The sequence below is a fragment of the Podarcis filfolensis genome (genome assembly GCF_964270895.1).
Source record: "Podarcis filfolensis genome assembly, chromosome: Z".
Taxonomy (NCBI): Eukaryota; Metazoa; Chordata; class Lepidosauria; order Squamata; family Lacertidae; genus Podarcis; species Podarcis filfolensis.
In genome coordinates this window covers 8367914-8381370 of record NC_139617.1, presented here as the reverse complement: position 1 = coordinate 8381370, position 13457 = coordinate 8367914, and the positions used below count along the sequence as shown (strand labels likewise).

Below are 13457 nucleotides of genomic sequence, written 5' to 3'. Positions count from 1 at the left end.
AAATTGGACAGCTTTTTAGCATGCAGTCAAACGGATAAATCTGACCGATGAATGAATCAATGGCTGAGATAAGAAAAACAGGATTAAAATATTCAAAGAACTATTCGTATCTTGCATCTATTAGCATGAAACCGTTTGGTGCAAGTGTGGGACGGATGGGCGGGGAGCAGAGAGCACATTACTTGAAATAATACTACAAAGTTCAGTTACTACTATAAAAATGTGTTTCTCCAGCCCTTTGAGTGGTTTTAAAAGTTGTCTGTGCCAGAATAGAAAGTTTCCATTGCCTCATACAATCTGTCAAGGAAAACTCAGATCATATTGTTTAAATCATCTTTTATTAATATCTTCCTACATTTAAGAGATCAGAACAGCTTAAAGCTAGCCAAAAGTGGAAGTGGGGAAGCTGGAGGGAATAAAAGTGCTTTTATAACTGCACCAGGGAATTAGTACTTGACAAAGGCTGTGCTTTTCAGATTGCTTTTCTCTGAGCTAGTCCCATGGAGGCAAATGGGGCTATTCTGGACTAAGTGGCTTGAAGGCTGCAGTGATAGGCAGATAATATTAACAAGGGTCTGTCTCATTCTTCCACTGAAATCACAGAGACTCTTGATGTACACCAGCAAAAGAGCAGCATCAGCAGTGACTCTAAAATATAGCATACTTGATGTTGTTTTCACACTTCAGCAAAGTACAAATAAATAACAGAAAGAGCAGCTAAAAATTAGTAAAAATGGAACGCCCATTTAATAATAACTATGGAAAAGTGGGGGACATTAATTTTCTGTTATAATTTAAAAGGCATTTTTTCGGTTATTGTTATTTTCAAAGGAAAAAATGTGGGGGAAAGATTTCAGTGGAATAAGGATGATAGCCAAGTAGAAGAATACCATGCTTTGTTCATACACGTTCCTAGCCAATAGTGATGCAAGAAATCATGCATTTGTGTGTTTGCTACTTTGTACTTGAACTTCTGGCGATATCCTGCTGAGTCTCTATGCTGCAGCTTAGAACAAACTTTAACCTTTCCACCTGCTGTCTCTTTAGTGCCTTTGGAGGGACAGTGTTTTGGACTTGGTTCTGGTAACAAGGGGAAGGGGCCAAGCCTATGCCAAAAAATGGGCGAAGACATGCCAAAGTCATGTTTCAGTGTGTCGTTTTGATTCAAAATGGCGGCCTGCATCCAAATATCAAGGAAAGCACTGCCTCCACCTCAGGAACCCTTGTGCCAAATTTTGTGACGGTATCTTGAGAGGCTGCCAAACCCATAGAGAATAAACAACCCAACAACCAGACATTCAGACAAAGCACTTCCCAAAATATATAGTGGCTAGTCTGGTAGCCATAGGCTACCAGGAATTCTGTCCAGGTGAGGAAGTGGGTTGATGGACTGCTCCATCCCTCCTCTGCAGCCAACACAGAAATGCAGCTCTCACTCCCTGCCAGCCCCTGGTAGGCCTATGATGTGCAGACTGATAACTGTTGAGTGCTTATTTATAAAGCTGTGTTAGCATCTCTAAACTGAATAAATGATTCTGCAAGATACACTTGAGTTACAGGAGGTTTTTCTTTGTAAATAAAATACCAATTTGATCAGGTTTAAAATATGAATATCTGCACCCTACCTACAAACACAGGGTTCTATCCAACGCAAGTCCTACTCAGAGTTGAAATTAATAGACATGACTAACTTAAGTCCATTAGTTTCAATGGGCCTACTCTGATTATTGTAGCATAGGCATTGTGTCTCCACCTAACAAAAAATAAACTGCTCTGGTATGCCCAGTAACTTTCAGAAATGCTTCAACCTATCAAAGTCAAAGGACGCTTCATTTTTGTTTGCTACCTTTTTGTGAGTGTTGGCCTTGGACAAGGCAGAGGGAAGCAAGAAAGGAACAACACTGAAAAGAAGAGTGGAAAACAAAATTTTGCAGTGTGCATGTTTCTGTATTCCAGAACTTCAACTACAATCTGGTAGAAAGCTGCACAACAGGACTCACATCTGATTAAACATACGTAGGATTGGACTGTTAACCTTACAAACGGTCACGGATTAATGGTTAATTATAAGAAAGATCCTTTATGGGAATATTTAAAAATAGGTTTAAAAAGTAATGCTTGCCAACAAAGAGATAAAAGGCCTGGTTGTAAAAATGGAATAACACTCTAAATAATACTCTGTTTAATTGCAAATCAACATGGTTTAGTGATCAGAGCTGCACCATTGTTTAGGAAACTCTGAAGAAGTACCACTGGGAAACTTGATTTAAACATTTATTTCTATCAGGGTTTTTCCTTGCTGGTTTAAATAGCCTTGATTCAAAGCAATTTACCCTGTTCACAAGTTAGGACTGCAATTTCACTTCCATTTTGCACTTGGATGCAGAAAACCTGAGTTTAAATTCCTGCTCAGCTCAGCAGCTCACCTTTGAAATTTTTCTCTTCCTCTGCCTAGCCTACCTCAAAGGGTTGCTGAGAGATGCAAAAATGTTCCTTCAAGCTTGTTGTCGAATGATAAAATACAAATGTAACATATGGCAGTATTAATGTCTACATCCATGTAAAAAAATATAGGGATACTCCTACTCACAGGTAGCCCCATTGAAAATAATGGACATGACTAACCCACAGCTATTAATTTCAATGGGTCTACTGTGAGTAGGACTTAGTTGTATACATGCCATAGACAAACTCCATAGTCTATACAGTTGCTTCAACAGCCACATAGTAATAATAATAATAATAATAATTTATTATTTGTACCCCGCCCATCTGGCTGGGTTTCCCCAGCCACTCTGGGCGGCTTCCATAGAAAACCAAAAATACACTAAAATATCACAGATTAAAAACTTCCCTGAACAGGGCTGCCTTAAGATGTCTTCTGAATGTCAGGTAGTTATTTATCGCTTTGACATCCGATGGGAGGGCGTTCCACAGGGCAGGCGCCACTACCGAGAAGGCCCTCTGCCTGGTTCCCTGTAGCTTTGCTTCTTGCAATGAGGGAACCGCCAGAAGGCCCTCGGCGCTGGACCTCAGCATCCGGGCAGAACGATGGGGGTGGAGACGCTCCTTCAGGTATACTGGGCCGAGGCCGTTTAGGGCTTTAAAGGTCAACACCAGCACTTTGAATTGTACTCGGAAACGTACTGGGAGCCAATGTAGGTCTTTCAAGACCGGTGTTATGTGGTTTCGGCGGCCGCCCCCAGTCACCAGTCTAGCTGCCGCATTCTGGATTAGTTGTAGTTTCCGAGTCACCTTCAAAGGTAGCCCCACGTAGAGCGCTGGTGTTACTTAAATATCAAAGCCAGCTCTAGAGTTGCATGACTGAAAACTGGAGCTCAGTGTGAACAAGTAGAGGCAGGCAGAAGGCCCCTCAAGAATGGCTAGAGCAGCAATGTACAAATGTAACAATATATTTAAAACGTTCAATGTCAGAGGTAAGAGAAAAATTACATTATGCACCAGCAATACTGTGAAAGTATCTACAAAGGTTTCATCCAATTTTAGATTAAAGGTTTGGGCAACTTTGAGTGCAATCCCAATCCACAGCACTCCTGTTCCTTGCGAAGACTGCACAAGTCGGAGTTCTTCCCTCTAGCAACAGTATGCTAGCTCTCGGTAAATCAGAAATGGCTTAATGAATTTAAATCATTTTCTGGCATCCTGATTGTTGAAACTGGATGTTCCTGCCATTTCAGATCAATTGAGATCTATAAAGGAAATGTTTGTTTAACCTTTATGATGCTTCTCATTTGCAATTGCATCATACGTTATGAATTGTGGGCAAAAGGAAAGGCAATGTGTAAACCAGCATGCATACAAAACTGTTCACACACACCTGGAGAGCATGGCACCTTTTAGAAAGCCTGCATGATCCACTGAAGTGATCTAGATGTTCGAATATGAGTAAAGAAACACCCATGCGGAGCAGAGAAACATGTTCAAATTCTATTCCATGCACTCTCCACTTTACAGAGCCACAGCTATATGGTATCCATGGTTTTCTATCACAACACTCATTCATAATTATTGCAGAAATTTGAGTCTGACCCTGAGTGAACTGGTAGCACTGCCTATTGAGTCACAAGTCCTATGTAGCAGATGCCCTTTGTAGCTGCACTTCAGAGGAGAATGAAAGAGCTGGATGGAGCAGGGCCAGCCCAAGTCATTTCAACGCCTGAGACGAACCACAAAATGGTGCCTCCCTCCCTACCAGGGTGGAAGGGGTGAGAGAAGTTCTACATCAGGGACAAGATGGGGAATAAAGATCTACACTGGGATCTGCTGCCCCTATGGATCCTGCTGCCCCAGGCAGTCACCTCATCTTGCCTCATGGATGATCTGGCTCTCAGCTGGAGGAGGTATCATGAACATCTTGAAAGAGATAGTGAATGTATTGAAGACAATGCTTTGGGAAGAGTAGCCCATGACTCCAGGATTGGTTAGGTGAGCAGAATTGCTCATTTTAATGCCTATAACTATTACGTTATTTTTTTAATCTTTAAATGGAAGTTGGGTCAAAGTGGATCCCCTGATCTTGCCATTGTTACATTGTTTTACTTATATTAACCCTAGCCTGAAAGAGGTTTGTACTGCCATGACAACAAACCAAAACAGCTTAAGGATTGTTGTCCTACTCTACTTCTAGAAAAATGTTTGTGGAAAGGAAACTAGAGCCAGAACATTTTTTTTGCAAGCAAGCAACATATGCACACCAAAGTCTGGTTTATAAATCTGTAGCATCAAATGATTGTTTGCTCCTCTTAGGACCCTAAGACATTAATCACCACAGCTACAATATTCATTAACATCTGACGCTAAGTCATCAGCAATAAAGATAATTAAGCATTGGTTTAGAGAATTACCAAGTGAGTAAATGTATGTGCAAGCCACCTCTTAGGAGTACTGCACACATTGCATATTTTAAGTGCACACCCAAGAACTTCTAAGGATAAAAACAAGGTTTGTGAATACATAAAGTCCCAAAGGTACTGATTGAATGTATCCGCTCTTAAGTGTATACTCAGATGCAGGTCGTTCTGCATAATGTGTGAAATGGCTCTCATTAGAAGTTTTAACAAATTTAGAAGTCTTAGTAAATATAGTTCTGAGTTTATCCTCTGAAACTTTATAGAATTGGGTTCTATAAAGGATTGGATAAATAGTTGTAGGGACATGAAAATCCTGCGATAACTTTAAAGGATGCTTTCAAATCAGAGCTGAATCTGGCAATCCATGCAGGCTAGGAATCTATCTCCTGCTTGTCACATCTATATTAAATTATCCACTTTCTTTCCATTTTACAAGGAAAGATGTCAGTAGAACATTACTTATCTGTCAGGCTACAGGCCTTGGATGCTGAACAAAGTGCCAGAATCATGGCACTACAAGGCTGCAAATCTACCACAAAGGTATCAAGAGCAGGGGGTTATGCAAAAGTTGTACCTAGGAAGACAGTTTGCCAGCTGACTGTTCTGACTGGGGTTGTGTGTTTTTTTTACCTGAGGTTATATTTAAATCTTACACAGCACCTCTGACCTGGAACAGTGCCTGGGCTCTATTGATATCAGGCAGACACCTTCACTGTACTCTTTGGCACCTGCCGAAAAACATTTTTGTTTTGATGAACCTACCCAAATATCTAGAATGCTGATGTTTTTTAGTCTATTGGGTTTTTTTGTTTTTTTAAATATTTGTTTTAATTGCTGTTACTGATAATTTTATTTTCCCCCCCTTGTGTAAACAATTCTGAGGCCCTCCCCCAATCAAGCGGGATATAAATTTTAATGGCATAAATAAATAATAAAGTCCCAGTGTTTAGGATCTCAGTACCCATACCTGCTGGGCTAAGCTGCCCTTAATTGCTGTGGGACTGCTCCATTCTTCAATGCACACTTCGCACATTATAGAAGGCAAACAGTTTTCTCAGATATAGCTCTTCTGTGAGAGGACAGCTGTACTCATTTCAACCGCTGTGGTTGTTGATGTTGCGCGAACACTATACCTTTACAGCACATTCAAGGCACATCTCCCCCCTCAAAGGATTCTGGGAACTGTAGCTTGTTAAGGGGTTGCTGGGAAATGTAACTCTTTGAAGGGTAAACTACAGTGGTCAGAAACTTTTAAGGGAAAGAATATGCCTCGAATGTACTTTAAAGATATAGTCTGTACGCAACAGCCTAAGTGCGTGCATTCCACTACTGAGGGAGCAAAAGCACCCAAGCTACTGTAGCTGAGGGGAAAACTGCTGCCAAGGACAGAAACATAGGAGTGTTTTTGCACTTGAGCTATAAAAACCAGGAAAGGGTTTGTACTGGAAAAACAATGCTCACAAAATGGTATGGGCAGATGGAAGGAGTAACTGGGGTACTGGTTAATATATGAAAGGTACCTGCAACAATTGCACAGCCAACTTCAAAATCCTAGTTGCAACAGAGATGGTAGCAGTGGGTAGGGAGTGTGAATGCTAACAGTCACATTGCAATGTGATTTGAGTGATGGCTAAAACATGGCACCCTGGTAACAGAGGCCCTACCACAAAAGAAGAAAGATTTCTGGCTCTCCCTGCAACAGCAAATAAACCATCTAATCTCTATTATGCAAAAACATGTCCTTGGTGGGGACAGCACCTATTCAATTGCCAGAAACAAGCAGTGTTGTTGCCAGCCTCAAAAAATGCTGACTGTGCAGAATGTGTCGCTTTCTTGTCCCTCCAAGTTATCCCCCTTCCTTTTCAAGAGTCCTGTCAGCATTTTGTGCTTTGCGTAGCCCTTGATTACACACACGCTTGCAGCACTTGTTTGATCTTGTTTCCTTACCTGAGTCATGGTAGACTCATGAGATCTCTTTTCCTGCTGGTGACAAGGGCTTCCAACATTCCCTTTCTTTTCCTTCCAGGAGCCTCTCAATGTCTTAAATGCTGGCCACAGAAATGCTGCCGTTTGGTTCTTTCCACTTTCTCATCCAACACATATAGACTTCTTGCTGGGTGCTTTAGGGTTCATCAAAGCTCCTGGAGCCTCAAGCCATGCTAAACAAACTCGCCCCCTCCAAATATTTGCCATTGTTCCTTCATTCTTCATCTTTAAAGAGACCCAGCACACTTTTTACTTTCCTGGTGCCTTCAGGGGATTCACTCAGGAATCTGTTTTTATTCTTTCCCCACTTAAAAAAAACACAGCCACACTCTTTCTTACATTTTTCTGAGATTTTATTAAGAGTTTATATTACATTGTGCATGCATAAATTGTTTTTATTGGTATTGTTGCTGCTGCTTTCTTATTTTAAGCTAAAACATGTAATAACTGGCCTGGGTCACAGCGCCCACAGGTTTCTCTGCATTATGGACATTTTTACATCTGAAAAATAATGGTAGACAGGCAGCCCAGTTCACGTGAAACCCATACACAGAAAACAGATTTTTGTGCATGTTTTCCTTACTTGATGGGTGGTTCTTTTATAGACAGACAGACAGACAGACAGACAGACGATAGATAGATAGATGATAGATGATATAGATAGATGGTAGACAGATAGACGCAAGGTATTGGGTAGGACCTACATATTTGCATTGTACAGAGCAGATGGTGATATACTTTCCAGTCCATCTTGCACCAATGAGGGTAGTCAAGGGTACAGAGTAACAGCAGCTTTTTATCTAAAAGAAAATCACTGGTTTAAAGTGTGGCACTTACTGTAACAACTTCATAGCACTGGCAACACATAGGAAGAAATGGCAACCTGTGGAAAACCTGAAATGCCATTTGTGCTGATTGAGCGCCAAAGAGAAGTTTTCCTTGGGGATAAGCTGGGGAAGCAAAAGGACAAGTATATAAACTCTTCATCCAATATGCCAGCTGCAACCTTACTTGGATGGAGATACTTTAGCTGCAATTACTGAAGGTCTGCTAACACTGGGCATGGGTCTACCTCTAAAAACAACCCGGAAGCTGCATCTGGTCCAGAATATTTCTGCAAGATTATCAACTGGGACTGGGACCATATTATGCCTATGTTTTGTCAGCTACATTCACTCCCAGTCTGTTTCCTGGCCTAATTTACAGTGCTGGGTTAATATTTAAAGCCCTAGCTGGCTTGGGACCAGGTTACCCAGAGGACTTCCTTCTCACAAATGGCCTTATGCTGCTCTAGCCATTAGGGAGGGTGTTTTTTGGCAGCGTCACCCCAGTATTTGCACAGCCTTCCCAGCAGCACCTTGTTGGTCATTTTGGCACCAGGATCAAATCTTTCTGTTTGCCCAGGCCTTTTATATAATTTACAAAGTCTGGGCCTCCTATCTTATAAGTCTGTGTTTTAATTTCAGGGGTGCAGTGATTTATGATTTTGTGTCCGTTGCATCCATGTATTTTGTGGTTTATTTTATTTATTTATGGATTGCTTCCTAGGAAGCATTTTTAATAGATTTAACAACACAGTAAAGCATTTCTAAACCAAATGCACATGTAAGGATAATTTTTGAAATTGCATATATAAAAATATACAAAGCCGATGGGAATAAAAACCCTCCACTTAGAAGGCTTGTTGAAAGAAGAAAGTTTTCAACAGGCACTAAAAGATGATACAGATGGTGCCTGCCTGATATGAAATGGAAGGGAATTCCAAGGGGCAGGTGCTGTCACACTATGGGCTTGATCAGATGGAACAGACCTCCTAATGATATGGTATCTGCAAGTTGGCCTCTCCTGCAGAGTACAGTGATCAGTTGGGCATATAAGAGATTAGACAATATTTGGGGTTTAATTTTTTTTTAATTTCTTGTAAAAGCTTTATGCTACGGAGCAGCAAGCCAATGTAGAATACAGTAAATATATTTGCAGACTGCCATTCTTTGGCACAATTGTCTTTGTACATACTGAGGCTGAGATCATAACCCCACTTACCTGGGAGTAGGACACACTGAATTCAATAGGCACACACAGGAATTTACTACTAGAAAACATCCTTCCCTGGCAATTAAAAGCTTCACACCCAGTGAACAGTTTGGGAGTATCTGATGTACAAACTTTGATCTAAGTGGATTTGGGCCTGACTGGTCCTTTTGATAAAAGGCCATATAATCAATTAAGAATATTTTGTTAAAATAGAAGCTTTAAATAAAATCTCCAATCACTTCAGTTTTTCCTTATAGATGATATTTCTAAGAATAAGAAGGAAAATACAATTCAATTGAAGCCCCACAGTCTTCAGCCCAGAGCCCACTCAGCCATTAGCCTCTGGTTCAGAAAAGAACAACCAAAATGATCAAGGGGATGGAGAGATTCCCCTACTGGGAAAATCGCAGCATTTGGGACTTTCTAGTTTAGAGAAAAGGCAAGTAAAGAAATCACATGATAAAAGTTTATAAAAATATGCATGGCATGAAGAAAGTGAATAGAGAAAGTTTTTTTTCCCCCTATCTCTTGTAACACTAGATCTCGTGGACATCCAATGAAGCTGAATGTTGGACAACAAAAGAAAGTACCGTATTTTTTGCTCTATAAGACTCACTTTTTCCCTCCTAAAAAGTAAGGGGAAATGTGTGTGCGTCTTATGGAGTGAATGCAGGCTGCACAGCTATCACAGAAGCCAGAACAGCAAGAGGGATTGCTGCTTTCGCTGTGCAGCGATCCCTCTTGCTGTTCTGGCTTCTGAGATTCAGAATATTTTTTTTCTTGTTTTCCTCCTCCAAAAACTAGGTGTGTCTTGTGGTCCGGTGCGTCTTATACAGCGAAAAATACGGTAATTGTCATGCAGCACATACTTAAGATATAAAACTCCTTCCCACAGGAGGCAGTGATGGCCACCAACTCAGATGGCTTTAAGAAAGGACTGGACAAATTCAAGGATGATAAGGTTATGCTCTGCCTCCATGAGCCAAGGCAGTAACACTTCTGATTATCAGTTGCTAGAAACCTCAGGTGGGAAGAGTGTTCTTGAGCTTGAGGGTTTCCAAAAGACACCTGAGGGGCCACAGTAAGAACAGGATCCTGGACTAGATGAGCCACTGGCTAATCCAGCAGGGTCCTCTTATGCTTTTAATAGCTGCATTGCGCACAAGTAGTGGGGTGAGACAAGAAGTAGGGAAACAGCTTAATATTCACATTGGGAAGCTTTAGGGGAATGCATATCCCCATCAACACCACTTGTGTTGATAAATTAATGGGAGCTCAGATTCTACTTTTCCTGCTCATCGTGAATAACCAACATCAACAATAACCAGCAACCTTGCCATTTGCAAAGAAAAGCAGTGTAGGTAGTATTTGTGCACCAGTTTGGAGATACGGAATTTGAAGGAAAACACATTCATTTGAACAGCATGAATGTTTGCCTAGGCAGTAAAAATATACTCCACATAACCCCTCTCCAAGATGGTAAAGTGACAAATATGCAAAAGAAACACACATTAAATCTGCTGTGATTTGGCTGGAAGAAAACCTGGCAGCCTCTCCCTCTCTTGTAGATACAAAGGATATTTTTTAAAAAGTTTGACTACATCAGAAGGCAAATACACTTGAGATTTTTATATTTTAAAAAAGGTTTTGCTCATTTAAAGACACACACAGCACATTAGCAGCTTCTGACTATGAATAAATTTAAACTGCCAGTCCATTATTTTAACTCTCCCCTAACCAGCTGTTGAGAATGAGATTTCTGTCCATTCTTATTCTCCCCACCAAATAGCTTACTGAGGTATGAAGTCTGAACATGAGGTTGAACTCTCACATCAACCCTATACTCACTCTCACCTTCAGCCCAGGAGTCTGCAAAAATGGAAATAATAGCATATCAGGAAGATTTTGGGCATCACATGGCAGGACAGAGTCTCAAACAAACATGTGCCCTTCCAAGACCACATTCCCAGCATGTTCACACTTCTGTCTCAGCGATGTTTATACTGGTTTGGTCATGTGCACAGAATGGAAAATTGGTAGGTGAAGATGTACCTTTTTGCCCAAGCCTTTGGAGGGGGCTAGGAACTATAATGAGTCACTCAGTTTGAAGTTGTTTGCCATCTGCTGAACTTGCGTATCTTAAGGATGCTTTATAGAGTGTGTGATATATGTTTATGTGTATATATATATATATATATATATATATATATATATATATATAGTATTCAGGCCCAGGACCAGTTGGTGCAGTGTGCAGTGTAATGTGTTACCATACAGAAGCTACATATAGATTCTGGCAGCTCCTAACTGAAGCCTCACAAGTCCCTCCATGCACAAGGCTTGAAATTCCAGTCCTTGCAATAAGTTGTCCTGCTTTCCATGACAATTTCTGCAGTCAGAGTGACCTAAATAATTTCTTTAACTTGCATAATTTGGTGCAATTTGGGCTCCCCCCCAACTTTCATGCATAATGCAAATGGTCCCAAATATTTATTGCATTTCACAGCTTGAAAGCAGATTCACAATTCTAAAATATAATTAAGATAAAGGATCCAATACCTGAACATCCCTGGTCATCAAATGCCCACCCCAAGATAAACAAGTAAGATAAAATCTTCTGGTGCTTATAAAAGCTGCTCGGGATTTAGTAAACCTTCAAGAGAAACACCACGGTAGAACATCTCCCTTCTTCACCTCTCAGTATGAAGCACAGATAGTATTGTCAAGAGGGTGATTCTAGTCGATCTTAAAATATCTGAATTGGACCCAAGGGAGCTGAGCTGTCTTTCAGGTATGAAGAGCCATAGCATTAGCAGTTACAACTGGAAAGCTATTGGCAGCCAGCACTGGTATAATGCACTCCTAGCAATCCAGTCCCATAAGGAGACAGGTGGACACAATCTGCAGTGGCTGCTGTCTCCAAACAGCCATTAAGGATAGCAATGTACAGAGCATGTCTCAGCAGTCACAGCCTCAAGGTCATGGAAAGCATGAATGGCAGCTGCTGGTTCCAAATCGGGGGGGGGGGGGGGGGGGAGAGAGAGTTGAAGTTTTGCCACCAGTTGGTGAACATTTCCTCAGTGTGAAATTGCCACCACTGAAACAAATCCAAGAGCACCACAAGGCTGAGAAACCATGGGAGACTAAACAATATCAAGAGAGAGAGAGAAAGATGGAATGTTCTACTACAGGTTGATAGAACCAGCAGATCTTAATTATTTTTATCAGCACCCTTTGTCATTTTCTGCATCTGTTTCTCAGTAAAGGACAAACAAATGTTGGCTCTTCCTTTATTTTCTTTCAAAAATATGTTGAAATAGCATCCAGAGAAGAAATGGCATTTCATTTTTTTAATCAGGGGAAGGGCAACAGCTAATTGGAAGAGCATATGTGAGAGATTTCTGGTCCAATCCCTAGCACCTCCAGATAGGGATGGACAAATTTCATTTTCTCATTTTCCAACCATAACAATTTGCATTTTTTAAAAATCCTGATCAGTACAAATTTCTACTGACGCGTACTTTTGAATACAGTTTTAACTAATACAGTGGTACCTCAGGTTACAGGTGCTTCAGGTTACAGACTCCGCTAACTCAGAAATAGTACCTCTGGTTAAGAACTTTGCTTCAGGATGAAAACAGAAATCGCACGGCGGCAGTGGGAGGCCCCATCAGCTAAAGTGGTACCTCAGGTTAAGAACAGTTTCAGGTTAAGAACAGACCTCCAGAACGAATTAAGTTCATAACCAGAGGTACCACTGTATATACATATTTTGAAAGGAATCTTTCTTAATATAATACATTTTTATGTTATTTCCACTGATAAATGCATTTATTTTGAACACTTTCCCCTAATATAACAATTTTGGTGCATATTGTTTGGGTGGAGAATCACATCACAAAATTCGGAGAAGTGTAAATTTTGAAAGATAGCTGTTACTTTGGTTTTCATATTGGTTCAAGGAGTGCAAAATAGACAGGTTTCCATTAAAATACACTCCAAATTGAATTTCTTCCCCGAGCTGCTGTCATAGACTGGCTGGATGCAGAGGAGTGGTGGGGAGGAACCATCTGGGGAACCCCTAGAGGAATATGGCACAGAGCCCGGGGAGTGGTGGTGGGACAACAATGAGAAGTCAGAGGGAGAAGAGGGAGCAGACTGGGAAGAGGCGGTGTTGGAAGCTGAAGGAGCAACAGGGTTTAGTGAGCAGGAAGAGGTTGTGGCAGACAGCAGTCAAGGATTAGAGGCAGAAGAGGAAGCTGGAGATGACGGGGGCCAAGAGGATGCAATAATGCAGGCTGCTGAAGGATCTGGGGGGGGGTCCTCCCCCCCCTGCTGTGAACAACTCCTCTCCCCCCGGTCTCTCAGAACATGCACAGAAAGGAACAGGGTGGACCAATGAGATACAAGGTGATGGAGCCTTGGGCTGCTGGGAAAGGAACTGGGGAGGACCCTTAGAGACCAGTGGGAATGCTGGGACCTTCAGTCCTTGCAACTGCCTCACTGGGGCAATACTTAGTGGGAAGGATTGCTGTGACCACTAGGACTGGGCTGTTTTGGTTGCTT

The 13457-nt window shown here is 41.3% G+C and overlaps 1 protein-coding gene and 1 long non-coding RNA gene across 6 annotated transcripts in view; one reads left to right on the top strand and one right to left on the bottom strand.

Annotated features, from left to right (window-relative positions):
• Window positions 1–13457, bottom strand: part of LOC310754106 (uncharacterized protein) — a gene marked incomplete at its 5' end in the record, with an annotated part of 138910 nt that overhangs the window by 34317 nt on the left and 91136 nt on the right. For 3 of the 4 annotated variants that reach the window (XR_014543611.1, XR_014543619.1, XR_014543620.1), the window contains one exon: window positions 7562–7657. The exons of the other annotated variant lie outside the window; for it this stretch is intronic. The remainder of the gene's footprint in view (window positions 1–7561; window positions 7658–13457) is intronic. 4 annotated transcript variants of the gene reach the window in all.
• Window positions 1–13457, top strand: part of LOC310754126 — a 48290-nt gene that overhangs the window by 9422 nt on the left and 25411 nt on the right. The window lies entirely within an intron of this gene.